A 25,018-nucleotide genomic window follows, 5' to 3' on the forward strand; every position below is an offset into this window, starting at 1 on the left:
GCTGGTGAGCAGTAGGTGCCCAGGAAATATTTGTGGGATGAGTGGGTAAGTTCATAAAAAGATGAGATTCTTATCCAGCTTTCTCATTTAATGGTGGTCCATGGAGGGTTTGGAACTGCTGAAGAGAAAAGGCTGGCCACTGATTTACTTGGCACCATAAGCTGTGCACCTCATACAGACGTGCTGACCATCTAGAAGGAGCATACAGACATACTCACCATCCAGAAGGAGCATACAGACATTCTTACCATCTAAAAGGAATATATATATTCTGACCATCTACAAGGACCATACAGACATACTCACATCTAGAAAGAGCATACAGACATTCTGACCATCTAGAAAGAACATGCAGATGAGCTGCACAGCTGGCATGGCATTCTGTGTAGTTCTGTAGCCAGCTTAAAAAACACTGTGTGTATTGTATGTCTGTGTACACGAATGTGTGTGTTGGAGAGTACATACTTAAATGCTTCTGGAAGATCAGGGTCTCACTGAACCCATAACTCAATGATTGATGTAAGTTCCAGGCATTTGCTTTTTCTTGCCTTCTTATCTCCAGAAAGAATTATAGCCCCTAAAATGTGTACCCTAGGCTGCCCTCAAACTCACAATCTTTCTGCGTCTGCCTCGTCAGCTTTTCCTATCAGCTCTCACTACCACAATCAGCTGTGGCCAGTTTCTTTAGAGCCCTTCCAGGATTGCTTATGTTTTAAGTATCACAAAAATTACATCATCCCCAGGCTGGAAAATGGCAACTATCAGTAAGTCACGGCGTTAGAGTTCCCAACAGAAATGCTAGTTTGAAAAATCAGGGGCTTGAGAAATAGCTCTGCCAGGAAAGTTCTTGCCACACAAGCATGAGGACCTGAGTTCATTCCAGAGCATTCATGTAAAAAGCCAAAAGTAGCTCCTGCTGGAATCCCACTGCTGAGATGGCAAAATTGGACAGGTCCCTGGGGCTCGCTGATCAGCACGCCTTGTCTATGTGGTGGTTTCCAAGGCTCAGAGAGAAACTATCTCAAAAAACAAGCTGGGCTTTTCTTGCAGAATAACATCCCAAACTGACCTCTGATCTCCACATGCACATATGTGTATGCACACTAACACATCCATGCTTACACATGTACATAGAGCATACATACAACAAAATAAAGACTTTACAATGTTTGACATCACAAAGACTATTTGCTTGCCATGTTTATTAGTATTGCTCTAACTATATATTTAATTGACTGTTCCTCTAAATGCATTAATAAGTCTTAGCCACCAAACTAAAAATATTCTTAATTAGGTACATTTTAACCAGTTTCAATATGACTGTCTCACTAAATATCTGACTAGACTTCTCTTGAGCTTGTACATGCTTTTCTCAAGACCTTGGTTTTATTACCTGTAAAGAGAATTATGTTCACCTGTGATAACTGTGTGCCTTCCACCTCTAATGATAGATAGGTGATAGTGGGCTAAAAGGAAGTTGTTAGATTTTGTTGACAGCTGGTTCATGGAATCTCAGTGTGCAGCACAGTTTAATGGTTGTGTCTTCTGTCAGGGACACTTAGACGTTCTTGTGCCACAGTTTCACCTGTCAAATCCCAGTATAACCATAGTTCAGGCCTAGGGGATTCCTGAAGGTTCTACAGAGAGGGCCAGTCATGCAGGAAGTACTTATAAACATTAGCTGTTTATTGTTGCTGCTATGTGGTTTCTGGGTCATTGAAGCCTAAGATGGCAAAGGCCATGAGCCATATGTGCTGGCTTTGGGGCATTTGAATGTGGTTAGCTCAAATTAATTTGTGCTATAAGCTAAGGACTGTCCGTAGTTCTTTCTATACCAGAACTCCTGGCAAGCATTTGTGAAATGCTGCTGAGTTACCGGCCTAGAATAGAAGTGTAATTTTTTTTTTTGAGACAATGTTTCAATACGTAGCCTTGGTTAGCCTGGAACTCACTATATTCATCAGGCTAGCTTCAAATTCAGAGAAACTCTTGTACACTTTCTGAATGCTAGGATTAAAAAGGTGTGGCCTTGTGCCTGGCAAGAACAATTTTTGAATTTCTTACACTCTCTAGATGAAAATTGTGATGAATATTTGGGTTAATACCACAAAATAAAATTTAGCGCCATCTGCTTCTTTCCTACATATTTACTGTTGTGGCTACTAGGAAGTTTCAAGCTCTACACATCATTTCCCTTACATTTACATTGGAACGTAAAATGCCAACTGCACTATAGGGATATTTGTCTTGAGGGTTCCAGAAATACGTTGTGTTTGTCAGACACTCCATGTCCTGTCTCCTGTGCTCTCAGCTCTTGGTCTTTAGGTCTGAATCTTTTACATGTTAAGCTTTATTTCTATGACAGATTGGCATTAATGGAGGGAAAGGAATACGTGTATAGGTCAATACAATTTTCCTTTGCTTTCTGACAATCTGCTCTTAGCCTGGGGATGTAATAGTTAATCATAATTAACTGCTCAAAATGAACTGACCTATCCTTTTGACCTATGCCTTTTGACACTAGGATTCATTCTCTAGGACAGCATTTGGCTTGCTGCATCTTAGCCAGTGATTCCCAGTTCCGTTTCTTATGCACAGGATGCTGTTGACAGATGTTCTTGAAAAGGAAGCAGCTGGCAGCCTGGCGCTTGCAAAGCACACCACTGATATGATTAGCACACAGCTCATTTCTGATTCCAGACTCCGAAACGGGCTCAGGGGAAAGGTACTCACCTACTATAAGCCAAGCCCTGGGTTCCATTTCTAGTACTAGGGGATCAAAAGATTCCACATGGAGCAATAAAGCAGCCTATCCATTGTTCTTTCTTCCCAGCGTTACACAGAAAGGTTTTTAAACATACCCAGTAGATATTCCTATCTTTACCAGGACATCATTTCAGAATCTCTCAAAAGTGGATCCATTCACCTGACCAGTCTTACAGGGGCAAGGCAGTTAAAATATTCCTCCTGAAATGCTTGGATGAGAATTTGTCAGTTGCCGTTGTTGGAAGAGAGTGTTCATAACCATGCTTCTTTAAAGACCTTGCAGGGTTTCAGGGGCAGAAAGGAGAGTGTGACTGTGAAGTCAGACTTAGATGATCAGGGTTGAGGCCTCAGGAGCTTTCCCCTTCCTTGTTAACATATCTATTGGTTTTGTCCTTGTTCAACCTAAGACAAAGAACTACAGGTAACTAAGAAATGCTGAGAGTGGGAGAAATAGTCTTTCCCAAAGAAGAACACACCAAGTTTATTATCCAATACCAAAAAATCAGCCCAGAAAACATACATATTCAAGTAACATCCAGATTGAAAGGCCATCCAGAGACTGCCCCACCTGGGAATCCATCCCATTTACAGTCACCAAACCCAGACACTATTGTGAATGCCAATGAAGTGCTTGCTGACAAGAGCTGTCTTCATATAGCTGTCTCCTAAGAGGCTCTGCCAGAGCCTGACAAGTACAGAGGTGGATGATCGCAGCCAACCATTGGACTGAGCATGGGGTACCCAATGAAGGAGTTAGAGAAAGGACTGAAGGATCTGAAGGGGTCTGCAGCCCCATAAGAAGAACAATATCAACCAATCAGACACCCCCAGAGCTCCCAGGGACCAAACTACCAACCAGAGAGTACACATGGAGGGACCCATGGATCCAGCTGCATATGTTGCAGAGGATGGTCTTGTTGGGCATCAATGGGAGGAGAGGCCCTAGGTCCTGTGAAGGCTCAATGCCCCTGTGGAGGGGAATGCCAGGGCGGGGAGACAGGAGTAGGTAGGTGAGTGGGAAAAACCCCTCATAAAAGCAGGGGGAGGGGAGGTGGGATAGGGGGTTTCTTGGGGGTGGGGAAAACAGGAAAGGGAATAACATTTGAAATGTAAATAAAGAAAATATCCAATAAAAATGAGAAGGTTGTATTTATGTATTTAGAAATATTTATATAATGTATGTATACTATATATATGTATATAATATATGTATATTACATATACATATATAAAATACTGACAATTCCTAAACACATAATACATAAATACATATGTGTATTTATAATATTAAATTGCATAGATAGAATATAAAAAACAATTTATATCCCTAAATACATATATACAACCTTTTCAATTAAAATACATGCATGTATGTGTATGAAAGGTCTTGGAGGGAGAAAAGGGAAGGGAAAATGATGTAATTATATTATAATCTTAAATACTGAAAGAAATAACTTTCAAAATATCAAAAGCTGAGAATATGGCTTATCATTAAAGAATTTCCCTAGCATGCATTGGATCCTGTATTTGATCAACAACATAGCATAGTCATCCATAAAAATATAAGGGCAAAAGAATGTAGATGATATGTGTGTGTGTGTGTGTATTTGGGGGGGGGTTGGGGTTTTTTTGTTTTTGTTTTTGTTTTTTTGTTTTGATTTTTTTAAGACAGGGTTTCTCTGTATAGCCCTGGATTTCCTGGAACTCACTTTGTAGACCAGGCTGGCCTCAAACTCAGAAATCCGCCTGCCTCTGCCTCCTGAGTGCTGGGATTAAAGGTGTGCGCCACCACACCCAGCAGGTAGATGCTATATTTTTAATAAAGCTGCACTTACTTTTAGTATATTCAGTGATATTAGAGAAACACTCAAAACCTTGCTGTGGTTTCTGCATTTTCCTGCATAATAGGATACAGCTGGCCCTTCCTAGGCATGTACCAAAAACATGTGAATAACACACATAAACACACATGCACATAGATGCATACACATATACATGCACACACACATACATGAACACATACATGCACATATGCATGCATATTCATACACACATACATGCATACAAATGCATACATATGCACATACATACATATAAACACACAAACATGTACATGTGCACACACATGCATACACATGTACACATCCAGTTATACAGACACATGCATGCATACACAAATGCATACACACATGCATATGCACACACACACACACACACACACACACATATATATATGGATACACCCAATATACATACACATATGCATACATATATACATACGCGCACATGCATTCACACATGAATAACACACATGCATATGCATGTAAACACATATATACACACACGGATACACCTACCATGCATACACACAGGCATGTACACATACATGCATAAACACATATACACACATTCATACATGCAAATATACATGTGCATACATACATGCATAACACAAAAAATAAAATTTTAAATAATTTTAAGTAGAAAAATACATTGTATCTACATATTTTGCATGCTTTTCTTTTTAAAATGTTAGAATTGACACCAAATGAATCTATGTGCTCTGCCATTTCAGTCATGGTTAGAAAATAATCAAACAAAAGTTTCCAAGAAATGAATAGCAAACCTTTCCTTGAAGATCAGAAACTCCTAAATTCTGGGCTTTGTCTCGTCATTTCTACCTTCTCTTGTGGTTATTTTGTAACTGCACTGTGTGCTCCCACACTAGTGCACGCTTACTGTGTTTACCGTGGTCAAAGAGCTGCTTTAAAAGGATATTGTGTTTTGCTGTTTTGTTTTGTTTCATAACAGAGATGAATATCAAAGACACACTCTATGCTCCTTTCCGGCCCCTGGCTTTTCAATTAATAATGTTGAAGTTGAAATTAAGTTATCTTTTTGTTTGTTTTACCTCATGCCGTGTTCTGGGACAAGGTAGGCTTCTTGGTGACAGGTATATATTGTGTTCTATGGAAAAGCCTTGACCAGAGAGATGGCCCTGGCTGTCCTGTGGCCTCTGGGTGACCTTGCATATCGTCACTTTCCCTGGGAATGCACGTGCACATCGAGTTTAGTATGGCAGGAATTCCATGATATATTAAAAGGGGTTTTTTGTCTGTTTGCTTTTTAATTAACATGCTCATGTGAGCCAGTGGGTGGAGTGTTCAGTGGCAGCTCTGTGCTGTACCAGGTTCTCACTGAGGCTGTATCTTCCTGGCTGTTTGACCTTGGTAATGCTAACTTTAACATTAGGATACAGTATACTATTTGGCTGTTGGGATCATGGGCTGGGTTAAGCATGCATCTCATTATGGACACTACCACCATTATGTCACAGTCTGTGGCATGAGTGGATAATGCATTCAAAGTTTAAACACGGATTAAAAGAAATGGAAAAACTCCTAAGACATGTTCTTCCTTTGAATGACTAAGAATTTAAACAGCTTAGAATGTTGGTGGTTGTAAAAGCCTGATAGATCCCATCTAGCTTAATTCTCACTAAGAATAGCCTCGTGGAGAAGCTGCACTTTAGCAAATGGAAACACAGATGCTTTGAAGTCCCTAAGCCTATTCTTAAATAATATTTCCACTCCTCCTTAAAAATCGGTAGAAGTGCTCCATACCATCACTATGCATCCTCAACAGCAGGAAGTTCTCCACATTGCCAAGGCAATGGAAAGTTCCAGAGATCCTTATACACATTAGTGCAAGAATGAGTTCCACCCACAATGTCAGTGATTACATCCCGTCCATACACTGACTGAAGGAACAATGATCATGGATTTTTCCATGAAGAGCTCATTCTACAAAACTTCCCATAGGAAGTACAAAAAGAGAATTTGAGAGTAACCAGAAAGGTGAGATTCTCTTCTTCTAGAGTATCTCCTTAACAAACCACCCCATTCTTCATTATTTAAGCAGAAATGCAAGTCTAGGAGTCTTAGCTGTCCTTTCCTTTCTTCTGTGCCTTGCAGTCGTTGGCTTTTTCATGGGGAATGCTTGCTTATATCAGCCGTTAAGCATCTACATAACATGAAATGTGATACTTCAGTAATTCATTTTGACAGGTGGAGATTAGGTGTTCTCTATTCAGGGGCCTCCACTTTCATTTTCCCTGACTTAGCTCTCAGCCAGAATCCTTCTGTGAGCAGCAATACTGTGGAGGCTTCTGGCCCAGCCCAGCTAAGCAATAGGCCCACAGAGGACTGATACATTATTTATAGAGTGGCAAGTTCAAGGAAAATCTGGACTATGTATCTACAGGGTGGGAGGAGCAGATGTCCCTTCCTTACACATTGCATATTAAATATGTTCCCTAAGAATAGCTCCAGAAGTCAAGGGGTCAAGGACACCACAAAAAGACCTACAGAGCCAATTAACCTGGGCCCATGGGGGCTCACAAAGGCTGAACCACTAACCAAAGAGCATCCATTGGCGGGACCTAGGCTTCCTACACATATGAAGCAAATGTACAGCTTGGTCTTTATGTGGGATCCCCATCAACTGCAGATTAGATGTTCCTCATTCAGGGACAGCCACTTTCACTTTTCCTGCCTGTCTCTGATTCTGTTGCTTGGCTTTGAATCCCTTTCCCCTACTTGGCCTGCATTCTCTGGCCTCAGTGGGAGAAGATGCCCTTAGTCCTGATGCAACTTGATATGCCAGGGCGGGTTGATACAAGCGCGGGGTGTCTCCTTTTTGAGGAGAAGGGGAAAGGGGAGGTGAAAAGGGAAAAGAGGGAATGGAAGGATGGGACTGGGAGTAGAGGAGGGAGGGGGTCTACGATAGGGATGTAAAGTGATTATATAAATTAATTAATGAAAAAAGAATAGCTCCAGATATAGAATCTGGTCATCAATTTTACTGAGACTTCACATCCACCCCCACACTGACTTTCAAACTCTTCAAGAACCTTTCCCACATCCCTCCTTCAGATGGGGGTCTCTCATTAGCAAACCCCTCTCCTTGGCACTTCTCTCCTTTTAAATTCATTTTTATTATTTAAAACACACAGAACATGAAATTTTGTGGCGTGAAGTCTATTCACACTGCTGTGAGGTCATCACCACCATTGCAGTCTGGAGGCCTTACTATATCAGACTGAACCTGATGCCCTTCATCAGTAGCCATCACAGTGTTCTCTACCTCTGTGACTGCAACCTCCCTAGACCTGATACATAGTACTACCCAATAACTTGTTCTGTTTTGCTTTTTGGTGACTGTATCACTTAGCATAACATTCTCAAGTTTTATCTGGGTTGTAGTCTTTGTCAGAATTTCCTTCAGTTTTTCCTACATTTTGTTTGTTCTCTCATCTCTCCATCCTCAATTTTCTTCTGTTTTTTGACTGCTGCCCTATTGCCATAGCACATGGGCAGAGCTTTCTTCTTTAAAACCTGAATCTAAGCCGTCTTAGCCTCAACCCCGAATAGCTTCCCCATACCTGTGGGTTAAACCTGTTTTTGCTCTCTTTCGATCCAGCCAGGCCTCCTATCTTCCCCTCAGATGCTATTTTTCTTGCTCACTGTCCACAGCCAGGCCTGGCACTTCCATAGCTCGTTTGCTGCTATTTGTTAACATGAGGATTCAGTCTCCCTGTCTGGCAGACTGTATGTACTCTCTCATTCACAAGCAAAATCTCTTCTCAAACAAAACAAAACAAAACAAAACAAAACAAAACAAACAAACAAACAAAAAAACCCATAGAGAACAAGCCAACAGAATCAGGACTTAAGATATGGGTCTCTTCCCAGGCAGAATCATACATCAGCCTTCTGGGCTATCACAGGAGCTCCTAGCCACTACCATGAGGCTGAAAGGGTGGAGGAGCTGTCCTGCAGAAGCAGGAGGCTAGAGCTTGCACATATCTTGACTCCTCTTGTTACTGTTCCCCCTTCACCTGAGCAGTGCAGTTCTCTGTGATTGCCGACACAGTCATAGATGGCAGAAGAAAACAGAAACATGACTTGATTTGTAGCTCTGTATGTAAGTCTCTAGAAGGAATTCCCATCAAACATATTATAGTCATGATTTTGGAGAAAATATTGTTATTGTAGCTCACTGATTCTTAGAGGAATATTTGCTTTTCTTGGTTGGGGAGAAATGCAATCGACTGCACATTCTTTGGGCAGACTGTTTTAATTATTACCAGTTTCATGTGTGTTTTGCTGATTTCAGGAAAATCCTTGTGGCTCCGTGATATGCTTCAATGTCACAGCTTCATATTTGGATAAATAAGACCTCACAGTATGATTTCTGAGCAAGTGACTGGGAAACATACTTAACCACTGGAAAGCAACAGTATATCTTGAGAAAAAAGACAAAGTATACATCTGAAATAACTGTTTGCCAAATCAGCTGTGGGCACACAAAGGGCAATGATTGGTCTATTGCCATTTTACCCTTTGGAGTCTTCTGGGGCAAATTACGGTCATTCTGTACCTTGGGAGTCTTCAGCTTCCATGTTTTTCACCTTTGACTGTCATGACTTCTGTTCTCGGGATTTTCATAAATGGATTATAGAACAATGCCCATGTCATAGGCCCTCTAAACTGACCCTGACTTCTCAGAAACAAAACTGCTGTCTTGGGTACGGAGCAGAGAGTAGGGTAGGGTGGAAGCACAGAGCATAGGACCCAAACCAATGGTCCCGCATAGTGGGAGCCTCAAGGACCCCCCTAGAACTTGCCCTTTTCTGATAGACCTGAGAGTTTGGGGCCTTAGCCAGGGCCAAAAAACAAAAGGTTGCAATTAAAATGTGAACATTGCAAAGCTGAGCACTATTGGTAGCCAGGCCAGTTCCTGTCTTTCATCTTTCTGGTAGGGCTTTCCTGGGAGGAAATTTGATTCTCAGCCTCCTTTGGAGACACTGGACTAGTTCTGATAAACTAAAGTGCTTTCTTTCCTATACAACTTCCTACCCACTCTTCTCCTCTCTCTTCATCTTTTTCTCCTCTGATCTGCTTTACAATGTATTATTAGAGTTGCTTTTGGGTTTTTGTTTTTGGGTGTTTGTGGTGTTTTTCTGTTGTGAGGTTTTGTGGTTTTGTTTTGTTTGTTTGTTTGTTTTTGTTTTTGTTTTTGTTTCTGTTTCTGTTTCTGTTTCTGTTTCTGTTTCTGTTTTTGTTTTTGTTTTTGTTTTTGTTTTGAGACAAGATCTCACTATGGAGCCCTGGCTGGCCTGGAACTTAGAGATTCACCTGTTTCTGATTTTCAAGTGCTAGAATTAAAGATGTGAACACCTACGCCGCTTGCCCAAAAACATGTGAGCCCAGCCACAATGAACTGATTCTGGCTGAAGCTGTCTAACCTGGTTCTTGTAGGGGTTGGGAGGAGTCCTGAAATTTCATTCCCTCCGTCCCTACTGATTTTCTTGCCTTCTCTCTCCCTGCACACGAGCTCTTGCCCTATGCATATTGACAGTTGTGGATCATGGGAGTTGCCAGCTGAAGTCTGCCTGCCCCCACCTGCCTGTTCTTGTTTGTGAGCACCACCCCCACTTCCTTTCTAGAAAGTGGAATTGACTAAGGGCTTCCCATTACACCTAGCACTGAGGCTTCATTGCCCAGATCCCCTAACCAGAATTTCTCTCTCAAGTTCTCTTTGTAAAGGTACTAGTGCTTCTGTCGGCCTTCAATTCTCAACCTTGGAGACTATGACAGGACAGACTGAAAATTAGAGAGAGGCTAAACAATAACTTTGTATTGAAGGATTAGCCTTTCCCCAGCTGGACATTGATATGCAAAATAAACAAAGCCCAGAGCTCTTTCTTATGCCTGTGTTCTTATTATCTGTGTTCCCTTCAAAAAACTAAATCCCCTCTCATGGTGCACACACCATCCATTTGCCTGTCACTGACTTTCATTTGCAAAATTGGTGTGTTTAGAGGAACCTAGGGGCTCAGGGAGGAAGAATACCTTTGAAGAAAACATAGGCCAAGTCTTCATCCTTTAAGGAATTTTTGCTGGAGAACAAAAAAATGTTCACGTGCTCCAGTCATCTGCCTATCACTCCAGAAAACCTTACTCTTGCTGCTTACTCTTTCAAAACTGAGGGATGCTTAGAGTCTGCGAGGCATAGAGTCTGCATGCTATTTTCTAAGCTTGGACTTCAATAAAGCTATACCTTCCACCAATCTGCAACTCCTGGCTTGTTTCTGTAAAGGCAGCAGCAGCTAGTAGGACCTCCAAGCATTGTTATCTTGTAATACCTCCAGACACAGGTACCATTAGGCAACTTTCCCAGAGTCTCAAATCCCAGCACTTTTGTTAGAATGTGCAATATGGAACTACATTTGCCTGGAAAATACCACCTGAGGATCGGAACACTGTCCTAGGACAGCAAGAAAGTTGGTGTGTTTAGACAAGAGTGCTGTGAATGTAAATAGTGCAGCTTCTATCAGGTCACCAGTTGCTAAGCACCCATTTTCTCCTGACTCATCTACAGGGTGAGGGTTTTAGAAACAGACAAGTCCTTCAATTGCTGCTAACTGGTCAGGGAGCATCTGGCTCCAAGCAGGTGCATGCCAATCATCTATCTGGTTCCTAAGAGTGAAACAGTTCTTCTGACCCACAGCTCTGCAGCAAGTGTGACTCTAAGACTTGCTTGGAAACGGAAGATCCTGCCCTGGAAGCAGAGGGCCCCTCATTCACAGTTAGAGGCTACCTGGGATCTAAGGAGAAGGTGGGATCCTTGCTCAGGCCTCTCCCATACCTGTCCTAGAGCCTGCTGAACCTGTTTGCACATTTTCAAGCTGCACTTGTGCATATGCAGCAGTCTGGCAGTATTCTGAGGATGGCCCTCGTGTTCAGGGTACACCCCAGTCACACCCACCAGAGCCTTTCTCCTAGTGCCTGCTTTCCCAACTATCTCAGGCCCCTCCCTCAGTAAAATGTTTTTGACTCTTTTCTGCCTCTGTTGCTCCTACTTAGAGCTTCTCACCAGGGCAGCCAGGGCAGTCCGCAAAGCAGCGCTTCTCCACCTATTCTTTGGAATTATACTGTAATCCTTAAAATAGTTGCAAGGTGACCCCCGAAGCTGCGAATATGTGAGAAGTGCTTTGGGATGGTACCTCATAGATACCTTTGCAAAGTTCCGCAAGCTATAAAAAGTAACATAGATGCAATTCCTAACATGCTACTGCCAACTTAAAATCTTCTGGTTAACTACTTTTATTAAATTAAAAACCGAACATTCCATAATCAGTCTACACTTGGGCGACTGCAATGATGACTCAGTGTGAAGCATTTTCTATAACTGCATACAACACATAATATGTACAATGGTGCCTTTGAACCTCTTTCTCATAAGTAAAGGCCCTACTTCGAACTCATGTCCATCTTCTAACTTCTCTTCTCACCTTTCTCCCTACTGTTCCACTAATCCCCTACCTCAGACAACAGAACTAATGGAACGTCATAGAACTTCACCTTGGACAGCTTCATTCGGAGTCAGTTACCTTTTGCTCACCTGTGCTTTCTCTTCTCAGTTTGCTCTCCCCTGTTTGAGGCCAGTTTCTGGTGCTTCATCCACTTTCTCTGCTTACCAGGGCACCCAGAGTGAGCACGTGTGCTGCTGGGTGAATCTGATTCCCCAGGCCTCTGTTCTCATCGTGTAAAAAATAGCCTAGGCTTGGCAGATTCCACTCATCCTGCCTAGCCGAGAGCTTGCACTGATTCAATAATTGACGGACTGGATAACAATTAAAACAAAAGACGAGTTAAAGCTTTGATTCTTAACAAATGATCACCCAAATGAATAAAAGTATCTTCAGAAAATAGAGAGATGGGCTGCAAATAGACATCTGGGCATTGTGGTGGTAAACTCAGCAGTTGTGGTTATGTGCACTGGTCCCGTTACAGTCAGGGAAAGCAGACAGGCATGGATGGGAGATCAGAGAATGTGTTGTACACATTTATGAAATTTTGAAAGGATGAATCTAATTAATAAAGAATAAAACAAAAGCATCTTGTTGAAACATAATGTTTACATTGTGAAGGCTACATCTGGCAATTTTGGTGGCTTAGGACTTTTCTGGGAAACACATGAGTATTTGGGATTGTATTCAGTAGGAATATATCTATGTTTATGAATCTGTGGTACATGAAAAATCAAGGAATTCTACTTTTGTGTTTTAGTTTCATTTCTGTTGATGTTATTAAAAATAAAAAAAGCAGCACAGGGGAGGGGAGAGTTTATTTGATTCATAATTCCATGTTTATAGTTCATCACTTGAGGAAGTCAAGGCAATGGGGACTTGCCCGACTAGTCACACCACATCCACATCAAGGCCTGAAACAAATGAAGGCATACATGTTGCTCACCTGCGTGGGCTCAGCTCTGGTAGTCCACTTTTATAGAGCTCAGGCCCTCTTACCTAGGAATGGTGCTGTCTACAGTGAGCTGAGTTCTCCTACATCAATTAAGATAATTCCCTACAGACATGCTCACAAGCCAACCTAATACTGGCAATCCCCAACAAAACTTTCTTCACAGGTGATGCTAAGTTGTGTCCAGTTGTTTTAAAACTATCGGGCATATCTGGCTTATTCTAAAGAAAGTAACAGTGAACACTATCTACATAATTTCTAAATATGGAATATTCTGACTCACAGCTAAAGATTTGTTTCCACTGATTATCAAGCTGTTGATAGGATCAAGTATTCATGAATCTCCACAGGGCCCCTCCGAACAGACTCATTTTCCCACACAACTGAAATGTGACTCAATTTAGCCTCATTTGTCCAGTGTGTTCCAGGTTCACTTACTATTGAATCTAGTTGCCTTTAACAACTCACTGATGAATTATATGGCTTTTAAATTCGTGGAGAAGTAAAATTCAGGTTCAATGCTAGGTCAAAATTCCTTGTGTTTACTTGGTCTATTTGTCTCTCAATCATCTTATGGAAACTTGTCAGATTTTAGTGTGGAAATAATTTTCTTGGAGGCAATATTTGTTGAGTGACTGGTGGAATGAAAAACACCAATTACATAAGTGTGAAAAGATCCAGGTGTTTGGATTGGATGCAGGTCAGTATGAGCCAACAACAGAGGGGTGCTGATGTTGGACTCGATTAATAAAAGCACAGTGTCTCACATTCAGAAATTAATCACATGTCCAAGTCCTGTGCTGTTTAGACTGTGTGTGGAGTACAGTTTAACTTCCGGTACTATAATTTTAAAAGTGTTAAAGGAACCATTGTGAGCTGAAGTTTGTAAAATGGAATATCTCTCTAGAGGTGAAGGGGAAAGCTGTGCAGAGCAGCCGAAGGCACAAAGGCCAGATGGGAGGTGATAGGACAGTTGCCCTCACTTAGCGCAGACTCTGTGATACAGAGAAGAAAGTGGACTTGTACTCTGGCTCCAGAGTGAAAAGCTAAGATGAATGGTCTGAAGTTCAGAGGGAGGCAAATTTTGGATCAACTTAAGAAAGAATGTTACAAACAGCTGAACAGACCTAACTGTGGAACGCACTGTTCAGAGCTGTGACTGCGTCGGGCTTGAAGTGTTTGAGCAAAGTCGAGATGCAGCCTTAGGAGCCCCTTTCCAAAGAGAAGAATGTGGTGTTCTTAGGAATCTGAGCTAAATACTCACTCTAGAACTACAACTAGGTTCAGGGACCTGAAGCAGATACTTTCTTAGACTCTTCTGGTCTACAGCTTTGTTTTCTTGGCAATTTGATTAAATAAAAACCCTACCCACTATTTCAGTGGAGTATTGAAATGCTAAGAGTTTGGGTTCTTTTAAAAAGGATTGGAATGAGTTTGTCAGATTCCTTAATAATGCCCTGTTTGACTTCACTATCAACTGACATTTCAAATATGTGCAATTTCACCAGCCACCTCCCATGTTTTGATTGAGTCATTTATTTACATTTTTAATTCTCCATAAAAATTATACACACTTATAGAGTACAAGGAGATGTTTTTGAAAACATAGACTAGTGGGTCACAACCTGTGGGTCACAACCCCTTTGGGGTCAAATGACTCTTTCACCAGAGTCACCTAAGACCATCAGAAAACATAGACATTTACATTATCTCTAATACCTGTAGAAAAATTACAGTTATGAAGTAGCAACAAAAATAATCTTATGGTTAGGGGTCACTACAACGTGAGGAACAATTAAAGGGTTACAGCATTAGGGAAGCTGAGAGACACTGTTCTCAACTATGTATAATATTCAAATCAAGGTACACATGTCTATCTCCTCAAACACTGTTTCTTTAAGGTTGGCCAAGTTATTTTGTTTAACATTCTGGCACTTGACTTTCTGGTATAAAGTAAAATGGAGTGAGATGTGTTAACTTTCCTGTTCTCAGTCCAATAGGTCATGATAGATACTTGACTGCATAAGGGGACTTCTGGGGGGCTGTGAGAGACCTACTGGGGTGGAAATGCCACACAGTGGGGAAATGGAATTATTATATCTTACCATATGGCGTGCCTTCATTCTCCCAGAGATGTACCAAATGAATATTAGATATATCCAAGCCAGGTAAAGTCTGTGTGGAGGTCTATCTAGAAACAGACAGTAACCCATGACTCTCTCCATGCATGGTCAAACAGGGAGCAGACAACTCAGTGGTCTTCCCTTTAGGTGCTAAGGACTTGTTGGGTGCTGACCCATTCCATGTCACATGAAGAAAGGCTGAAGGTGATTCTAACAGATGCTAAGATGCCCTCTGCCACCAAGAGAACAATTTAACCCTTCTTAAAGTCAGTCACTCTATCCCATGTCTCTTACCTTTCATAACTGTACCATTTTGTATGCTTCTAGACACTGAATTGCCCGTGAAAGTCATGTGGTAAATTATATTAATGTGCTCTGCTTTGTTCAACTATTCTTGGGCCAGTTTGTGTGGTTTCTTGGTATTTCGGCCTTCAGTGGCGCTTTAGTTTTGCAGGAAATTATATTTCTCTTTTGGGTTCTCTTCTTGGGGACTAATTCAAAAAGTGAAATTTACTGGTATTTTTTTTTAATTTCACAGAATAATGATGATGTTTTCTTTCTTCTTTTTGCCTTTTAATTTTACTTGTTTACATATTTGGTTTTTAGTGACAGAGTTTCTCTATGCAGCTCTGGCTCTTTGTAGATCTGGATAGACTCTGAACTCTAGAGATCTGTCTCTCTTTGTTTCCCACCATGCCTTGCTTAATGATAGTGTTTTCAGGGGCTTATATTTTTTCCTAGAGTTAGAATGAGGCAAGAATTGATTGAATCAACATTATCTTAGTATATCTTCCTTCAATCTTTAGGAATTCAAACGAGTTCAAGGAGTCATGATGTAGTAAATATCTATCTATCGGTTCGCTTGACCTCAATCAGTTTCATATTTTTTTGCCTTAATTTCAGGAAATCATCTTAGTAATTTCTCGCCTTGTACTCTGGAAGCCATAGATGGTTAGGAGAAGGATGGGTCTCTGTCAGATAGTAGAATTCACATGATTGTCACCAGTGAAACGATGGAAGTTCCTTGTGAAAGTGAAGGAGTAGACATTGAGAACGTTGGTGGCTGTGTGTCCCAGGGCGTCAATCTTGAATGCATTTTGGTAGCACATGAACTCGTTACGTTACTCACACATGACTTGCTTACTATGCTTATCTCTTGTCTCGAATCCATGTCAGTTATCCTAAAGGAGGTACACACATGTGGCTCGTGAGGACCTCATCTCCATGCACACAAAATAGTATGAGAAAGCAAGATGAGCCATTGAATGGTTTACTTAGAATTTCATGATTTTATTTAATAGCCGCCTAAGCTGGGGAAGCACACATATCTTTTGTAGATGTGGACTCTTCTTTTTTTAATGTTAGGTATATGTTGCAATTCAGCCTTTGGGACACAGATCTGGGGAGGCTACAGGGACCTGACAAACTAGGCCACCCACAATAAAGGAAGCTGTCCAAGGAGATCATTTTTCTCTTACCGTTTCAGCTGCTTCCAATTAGTTTCCATGTACATAGCCCAGTTGTGTCTTCATCAGTACATTTTTCCCTATGTCATTGTAAACTTTAAACGACAGAAGTCAACACTGGTTTAATCTAGCCCTCTCCTCTATTAGCTTCTTGCCTAGCCCGTATATTTTTACTTTAGTTAAATGAACACATTTCATAGGATTTTCCATTTGTAACACAAGCTTTTCTCTCCCAAAAATGATGGTCTCAGAGGATATTTTATGTCAAAATGACCAGGTAGAGTCGGCAGGATGGAACAGTAGGTAAAGGCATTTGTCACCAAGGGTAACAACTCAAGTTTGATCCCTGAAACTTGTGAATAGTGGGAGGGGACAAATGACTTCTTCACAACGTCCTCTACTCTCCCCATCTATGGCATGGCACACATTCCCCTCCCAAGAGAGATTAACCAAAACCAAGGAAGAACTGTAAGTAACAACACAAAGGTAAACATACCCCTGGGATTTCATTTTTTATCCATGGGATTTTGCAAATGAGATAAATGGAATTTAGCCAAAAGATGAAAGAAGACAAATCAGCCATCACCTACTATTCCTAACTTACCAGACAGAGAGCAACTCAAGTAACACTGTTTTTACAGCACCCAAGAATGAATCTGCTCAAGAATCCTAAGTATCTATAAGTGAGTAGAATTAGGCTGAGGGTTAAAGTACCAAGTACCTCCTTATGTACTGTGCTAAAGTACAGCTAGAGATACTTCTACTTGCCTGAGATCACAGAATGCTGGTATTAGCCCTCCGGTGATTTGTGACCCTAGAGGAAGAGTGAAAAGTTCTCCAGAACTTGGATCTGCAAAGTCAAGAGAAAGGGAAGGGTTTGGAGTGAGATTTGGAAGCATGAAAAGACCTCAAGGCACGTCAGGGCTTTGGGAATGTCATGTTTGTATTTGTACAAACCAAAATTAGAATAACATTCAGGCATGAAAGGGCTAAACAGCAGAGAAGCAAGGGACTCACCTTAGTACTTTTAACCCTTTAATTAAGATCAGAGCCTTTGGAACACTTTGAAGAATAATTAACTGCTGCTCATTCAATTGCATGACATTTTTTTCCCCTTTCATCATCTATCATTTGCATGGAAAAGTATGCCCTGCCTTTTCAAATATAATTTTGTGTGTTTGCTTCCATTGTATCTGTGCCACTGGTATCATATTGATAAGGAGGCAGAGACCCATACGTTACTGTACTTTCCCATTACTAATTAACATGGAAGGGGCTTGATCTGGAGTCCCAGCTGCCTCCCTTCTTGCTGCAATTCTTTGAAAGATCAGAAATCGACTGGTGGAATTTTTGAAAGGCTGCTTCAAGTGAGAAGCCGTGCTTTCAGCTCCGAATTATGTTTTCAGTAGGGTTTGCCATACCCTTGCTACACATACCAGATGAACTTGACCACCTTCTTCGTGCTTGTCTCACAACATACACCATAATGCAGGCGATATGTCTCCATTTTAGTGCTTGCAGTTAGCTTGGAGAGCAGTATTGCAGTCTCTTTATACAGAGAGAAAGCCCGGGAGGACCATAAATGTGAAGTAGTCTCTCAACCAATTCAAAAGCTGCCAGTTCAAGCCCAGGGTTGGGAGTTTCTCAAGCCTGTTTGCTCCACACCACCACATGGCCTTTCCATTTACTCCACCTGAGATAAAAATCACAGTAACAGATGGAGGTCAAGTTACAAAAAAAGTAAGAGAAATGAAGAAATCTATGCCTGGAAGCAAGACCGTCTAACCTCATTACCCTGGCTCCACTTTTACCGCCTGTAATTTCTGTGTTTTTCTGCCTTTCAGTCCATTTTCTCTCCCACCAGTTTCCTGTTTGAATCCTCTTCCCTGGGAAAGCAATTTGGTTCTAGTCTTTTATTTTGCGCTGGTCCATCATTTAGGTAGAACCACATGTGCTGATGTGATTGAAACGATGGAGAATATTTTGGACAGAGGTAGAGCTGTGGGAGAACGAGATGAAAAGACCAGGTATGGGAGCAGAAATCTAATGAACCAAAATGGGATGTTTCAGTGAATGCTAAACCTACACTTAGGAAAACAGCCTTGTTCCCATGAGATCCCCCTGAAGTATTTTAGCATAAACACACAAAAGTCACAGCTTACCTAGATCCAGCCACCATGTAACCTGCCAGGGTGCAAGGCTCATAGAAGGGACTTCGGAACCCAAGAGAAAATGCTTATCTCTGTGCTGGTCTTATTCAGTGAGAGGAGGTGATGGGGATAGTGACTTACAAAGAGGAGTTACTCCTGCACACAAAAGAAGGGAGAAGGGCCTCCATGTCAAGATGGGAGGAGCACCCTGGATTCTAAATTTCACTTGCCTTTTCCCTAAACCTAAAAGAAAGCTAACATCACAATAATTCCCCGATCCTAGCACATTTGTTTTGACCTTCCACCTCCTCATGCAGCTCTTGGGGAGTAAAATTCTAATAGGAAAAAATATGTTAAGCTTTGTCTTGTTTTTTATTATATCCAGAAAGAATAATGCATCTTCCATGGAAGAATTCCTAATATGATTCTTGGGTCATGTTAGCCAAACAGAGTTTTAATTCATAATACTTGTGACATGTTCCAATTATGCAACCTTTGCTGTCACGTCCATCCATGGATTAACAGAGGAACTGTTTCACCTTCACTGATCTAGACCTGGATTATTTTACAGGGTATCCTGTGTTGCTTTGTTATATTGGACACACAGGCAGAAAGTACACTGGGTCTTTTCATAATCCATTTCTCCCACTCCGGAAGTATATGAAGATACACACATAGACTGAGGGTAAACATGAGTCTGAGGGAACTCTGCAGCATGTATACACCTGTTTTCTTACTGTGTCCTCTGAACTCAAAGTCAGCACTCACCCTTTATATAAGCAAGACAAAGACTACTTAATGGCTTACGTTTGTCTTTTTACCCTATGGTCTCAGACTTCTGACTTATAGAAAGTCCAACATCAGGGTATAAGAAGCAGAGATAGAAAATAGATGGAAATGTAATGGTTTTTATCATTCACGTAACACCAGGCAATTCACAAACCAAAGCCCAGGAAATGAACATGTTCCACCATTGCTCAGCAAGGCAGCCTCCTGGGAAAGGGCCACCTGGTGAGCCACACTGCAGCCACATCTAACGAAGCCTGAGGCATGGAGTGAAAATATTCACCGCAATAAACATCCCCTCCAGGCTTCCAGGTGTCCACCTGAGTCAGTGGGAAAGTGACTTTTTTTGCTGATTGCACATTCCTGATAAGTGGAAGGCTCCAACTCAGGTGTTCCCTGTACTCTCTGAAAAATGTAACTGGGATTTCCTAGTTTTCCGGGAGACTCCTCCTGTATTCTGGGTTTTAATGTATAAAAACGCACGTGTTCTAAGTGAATTACTTCCAGGGAAGGAAGAAGTAGTCAAAAAGTGTTAGCTAGTGACTCATGAGCCCTGTGGAAATTCCCTGGGCCAGTGAATTGCACTGGGTGATACTGAAGAGTTAATGAGCTCCCAAGGCAAGGCCTCTAATTCTTCAGTCACAAAGAAACATTCAGTCACTCTGTATGTGAGTGGATACTTACACATTTGTATGTTTAAAAACACAGGTTATGATTTATATTAAGAGAACAAAGGATAAGTTAGAATGAAGGACTTGAAGGGGTTTGCAACCTCATAGGAAGAACAACAGTATCAATCAACCATGCCCCCCAGAACTCCCAGGGACTAAGCCATCAACAAAGGAGTACACATGGCTCCAGCTGCATGCAGAAGATGGCCTTGCCATGCATCAACGGGAGGAGAGGCCCTTGGTCCTATGAAGGCTTGATAGATGCCCCACTGTAAAGGAATTGAGGACGGGGAGGTGGGAGTGGGTGGGTGGGTGAAGGAACACCTTCATAAAAGCAGGGGGAGAGAGGATGTAATAGGGTGCTTTCGGGAGGAAGGGTAACTAGGAAAGGGGATAACATTTGAAATGTGAATAAAGAAAATATCCAAAAAAAAAAAAAGGAAGAAAGAGAGAAAGTCACTAGAGACTGACAATGCTCCCATTTTTAAAGCATTGATTAAACCATTGATTTTGAAATTGGTTCCAAAGGGAAGGAGACAGTCACTGGAGTTTGGCAGAGTAAGTAAGCAGCATGGTGAAGAGCTAATCTCTGGTGGAGAGCTTACCTCTTCAGGCATCAAGCAAGCCAGAGTGTGCTGGGAGATTGTGAGAGATGGATTATCCCTTAGCGAGTAGTGGTGTTTGCTGCTGCTTCTCCTGAGGACCAGCACAGCTCATGGTAAGGGAAACACTGGGCCAGGACAGGAAATTACAGCTTCTGACCAAACGAAGCTGAGTCACACGGCGCTTGTCAAGGTAGAACTATTTCCTGCTACACATTCTTTTTACTCTTCTTGTTAGGGCTTTGGGGCAGGGTGTGTGTGTGACACCTGCCTCTGTGTGTCATGAGAAAGACAGTCTCCAAAAGCTGTAGATTTTTTGGGTGTAAGTGTATTTGCTCCTACCGGTGACTACACGGATAAATTCCAATGCAGAGGGACATGTATGCAAGCTGGTAGAAGTGTCTCCATGGATATAGTGGGAGCTGCAGTCACATGTACATCTGTCATCCTGCTTTCCTCTCTTTTGCTCAGGACTCCACCAGTGGGTAATATTGTCCTTATCAATAAGGTCACGCATGCAAATAACCATAGCCCAGTCTAAATTCTGTGTTTAAGGAAACCACAGACCTGACGCTGAAGCATTACTACTGTGTCCACAACATTGTCGCACTGGATATCAAATTGTTCCCTCACTGTGTCTTCTATTTCTTTTCAGATTTACTAAATGAAAACAAATACATTCTGTGGAATGTGCTTTGGCCACTTGTTATGAGCAGTGGTATTTAGCTCAAGGTATTGAATCCTTCCTCAACAAGGAAGGTCAGCAACCTGAGCCATACAAGTCTTCTCTCCAAGTCAATGAAATTTAAAATTGGGACAGTGCTCTAAAGTAACTGATTTAGAGCACACACTTCCATGTGTCCAGTGTCATAAAGTCATTTCATTTTGCTATCAGTTGGGATTGGTGGGTTAAAGGGAGACCATTTAAACCCCTGGTGTTACACTGATATTAAGAGAATACAAAATTGGTTCTACCTTTGCTTGCAGCTAGACACATCCTGGTTCTTTTCACCGAGATGTGGAGGATTCACGTGTAAGAGTGTTGGCCTAGCACCAACCTTCAGCTGTGCAACCACAGATCTTTCCTGGCTGCTCCTGGAGTTGATTGTACAGTATATTCTTTGTATTTAACAGTAACGAGAAGTAATGACATGTACATCCCTGACTGCTGTAAACAGTGCAGAGAGAAAACAAGCATGCTCGAATGTTTACGGGTGTTCCCAAACTACACAGAGGTGAAACCCCAGAGCTCTGTGTTGAGGTCATCATTTCAGGAGGCGGGCCTAAAGCTGGAGTTCTAGTCCCCACCACACATTCCTGTGTGAGTACAACAGAATGAAACCCAGTATAAGGTCAAAGCAGAGGGAGGCTGCTTATGTTCAAAGAAAAGAGATAGTCAGCCAACTGCAGGTTTCATATTAGCACCAAAGAACAAACTAATTATAAAGCTCCACAGAGACACAGTCCACATGAGAAGACCTTTTCCACTCCAGCATTAGCTCTGTACAACAGTGGTAAGAGGAGAGGGGAGGAGCAGAGAGAGGGAGACGTTCTGTTTGGCATGGGGAGATCTTAGGTGAGACTGCTAAGTCTCCTTGGATAGTCACCTCTTCCTTTTGCTACCATTTCTTCAGCAATATCAAGAGACTCAAGTCTTAGGAAGCAGTCTGAGACTTTCAGTTCCTGATTTGTTCAGAAGATGGATGGTAAAGTTTTATTTTGTGTGTGTGTGTTGTTTTAAGTGAGATGCTTATTTCAGAGAATGCAAATCATTTAAGTGAAAGTATGGTGGTTACTTTCTTTGTAAACTTCATTGCTTGTGTGAAAGACATATTCTCATTATTTCCCCTGTACTGTCATTGTCTTCAGAAATGTAAATGGGCTGTTTACAGTGCAGGAAGCTTCCCTGGCTTTTGAAGTTTTCAGAATTCATGTCCTTTGGGGACACACCAGCAATTATCTGTCACCTCTGAGGTCAGGAGGTCTGAAAGCCATTGCTTATGCTTTCCCCTTCCAAGAATTCCAGGCGGCCTACTTCCAGGGATGTTCTCACAAATATGCCATGTATTTATGAAACCAGAAGTCGCCTGGAGTTTCCTTGGCTGTGGCAGACAGCAATGCGGTTTGTGTCCTTAGCTGTGGCAGAGAGCAATGTGGTTCTTGCTGCTTTTCAAGCATCACACTTGAGAAGCTCATGAACACCAATACATCTAGTAAAACAGGTTTCTTTTGTTTTCAAAGGAGAACACTGCCACATGCCTTATCCCACCGTTCTCTGAACTTTGTGGCCTTTTTCTGTGCACCCTCTCTGGAGTCTTGAAAGCTCCAGTTTCCCCTCCTTCACAGCAGACAATACTATTCTTTATTTCTGCTTAGACAGAACATTGGTTTTGGTAAATAGCACGGTACTCTTTTGAGTCCCCCTGATATCAACTTACTTATTCTTTTTCAGCTGTTCAGAGCTATTCTGCTGCTTCATAGGACCATCGGGGCTTAGGATAAAGAGGAGTTATTCATTTTTAAAAGTTGACCTGTTTAGAGAAGAAAGAGAGCCAAAGTGAGTACTGATCCAATTTCCCTCACAAGTTTGGAATGTGAAGGCAGAGAGAAGACACATATAAAGGAGTGTGTTTTTAAAAGCATGAGATCCTGGGATGGAAGGGGGCTCTGGCTTCGGTTCCCTCAGTTCCTTTTGTAGAAGAAAATGCTCAGACTCTCTCAGAGGGTTTTGCGAATGTCTTCTAGTACTGTTGTTAGCAGCATTGGTGGCTTCCCATGCTGATCTGAGAAACAAATTGACACACATATGAAAGAAGAAGTGACGTGCTGGAAGACATCAGAGCTGCAGAGAGAACAGGCAGTGTGTCCCGATGATAGGTCTTAGAAAGAGCTCATTTATTCATTTCATAAAATTTTCATTTATTCAATGGCAACATGGCTACAGACATACCACATAGGGTTCAGTAGCTTAGGTCTGTGTCAAAGCTGCTATCGGTAGATGTGGAGACAAGCCTGGATCTGAATGTTGGATCTTTCCTTGTGCCTGAGTGGCCTGGGATCTCCCTCTTGCTACCTACTCACACTGAACAAATAGTGTGTAGGCAGGTCTCAGTTTCTTAGGAAGTAGCAGAAAGGAATCCAGGGCATAGACATCACTGCTCAAAAGTAAGAGATGGGGGAAGAGACCCATCGTTCTTGTTCTATTGGTGTATGCTGGAGTGGAAACTCATAAAGGACATGACAGGATACACTTGTTTCCTAAACTGTATACATTTTTTTTGTTAGGCATTTATGCCTAAGAGAAAAGAAGCGATTGTTTTGAATGTATGTTACATTTTCTGTTACCTTAACTCTATTTTACCCAGTCATTTCTCAGTGATAGCCAAAGGGCTGGGTCCTGTGGTACTACAACTATCCTGAAAGACCTCTGTTTTCCTTGCTAACTCCTACCATTGAGCCCCACAAGTCCTAGGGTGCCCCAATCTAGGGATTGCTCATATTTTGCTTTTAAAAGGGAGTTAGAGAGATAGCTTGGACCTACTACAATATAGGAGTCTGTTTAACCCTCTTCCTTGAAGCATATCCTGTACAGATGGCACAGCCAGCATAACCTGCCTCCATGACTCCTTTCAGACTTCAAAAGCTCTTCCTTTCTTAACAGTCTGTGTTAAGCACATATCCAGAGCAGCACACGTGTATGTGTATGCACATGAGCACCTGGAGTTCACAGAGACTCCAGACAGACATGTTTCTGCTTAAATACAGAGAGGTTTGAAGTCTGTTTTAAATTGATGGAGAATCACCACTCTTTGCAGACTGTATCTGAAAGAGAAAAAAACATACAAAAAATAATCTCAGCATATTTAGGCCACATTAACTATGTTCCAGTGTGCTGCTTATCTGTTTAAAGACAATTACCACAGTTTTCTGGATGAGGCAAGACAAAATATCCAGTAACTTAGCAACATAAACAGAAAAGAGCCAGCACTACTACAGATTTTTCTCTTGGGCTGGATCACAAAGTACTGGCAAGAAAAAAGCTGACAGCCCTAGCCTTGTCCTGCTGAGGTCACTGTGGCCAGGGTAGTGTCCTGTGCACATGCTGCAGTGTCACATGCACATTGTC

General features: G+C 41.7%; 1 protein-coding gene and 1 long non-coding RNA gene across 4 annotated transcripts in view; one reads left to right on the forward strand and one right to left on the reverse strand.

Annotated features, from left to right (window-relative positions):
* Egfr (epidermal growth factor receptor) overlaps nt 1-25,018 on the forward strand; it is a 161,705-nt gene that overhangs the window by 18,093 nt on the left and 118,594 nt on the right. The gene's annotated exons all lie outside the window — the stretch shown is intronic.
* On the reverse strand, nt 12,098-23,154 carry Gm39584. 2 transcript variants are annotated; one of them, XR_872254.2, is made up of 2 exons: nt 20,896-23,154; nt 12,098-18,376 (listed from the first exon to the last, which is right to left on the reverse strand). It is a non-coding gene; the product is annotated as a predicted gene, 39584 (long non-coding RNA). The 2 variants fall into 2 exon arrangements; XR_872255.2 differs by lacking the exon at nt 20,896-23,154 and adding an exon at nt 18,846-19,003.

Source organism: Mus musculus, chromosome 11 (assembly GCF_000001635.26).
Source record: "Mus musculus strain C57BL/6J chromosome 11, GRCm38.p6 C57BL/6J".
NCBI lineage: Eukaryota > Metazoa > Chordata > Mammalia > Rodentia > Muridae > Mus > Mus musculus.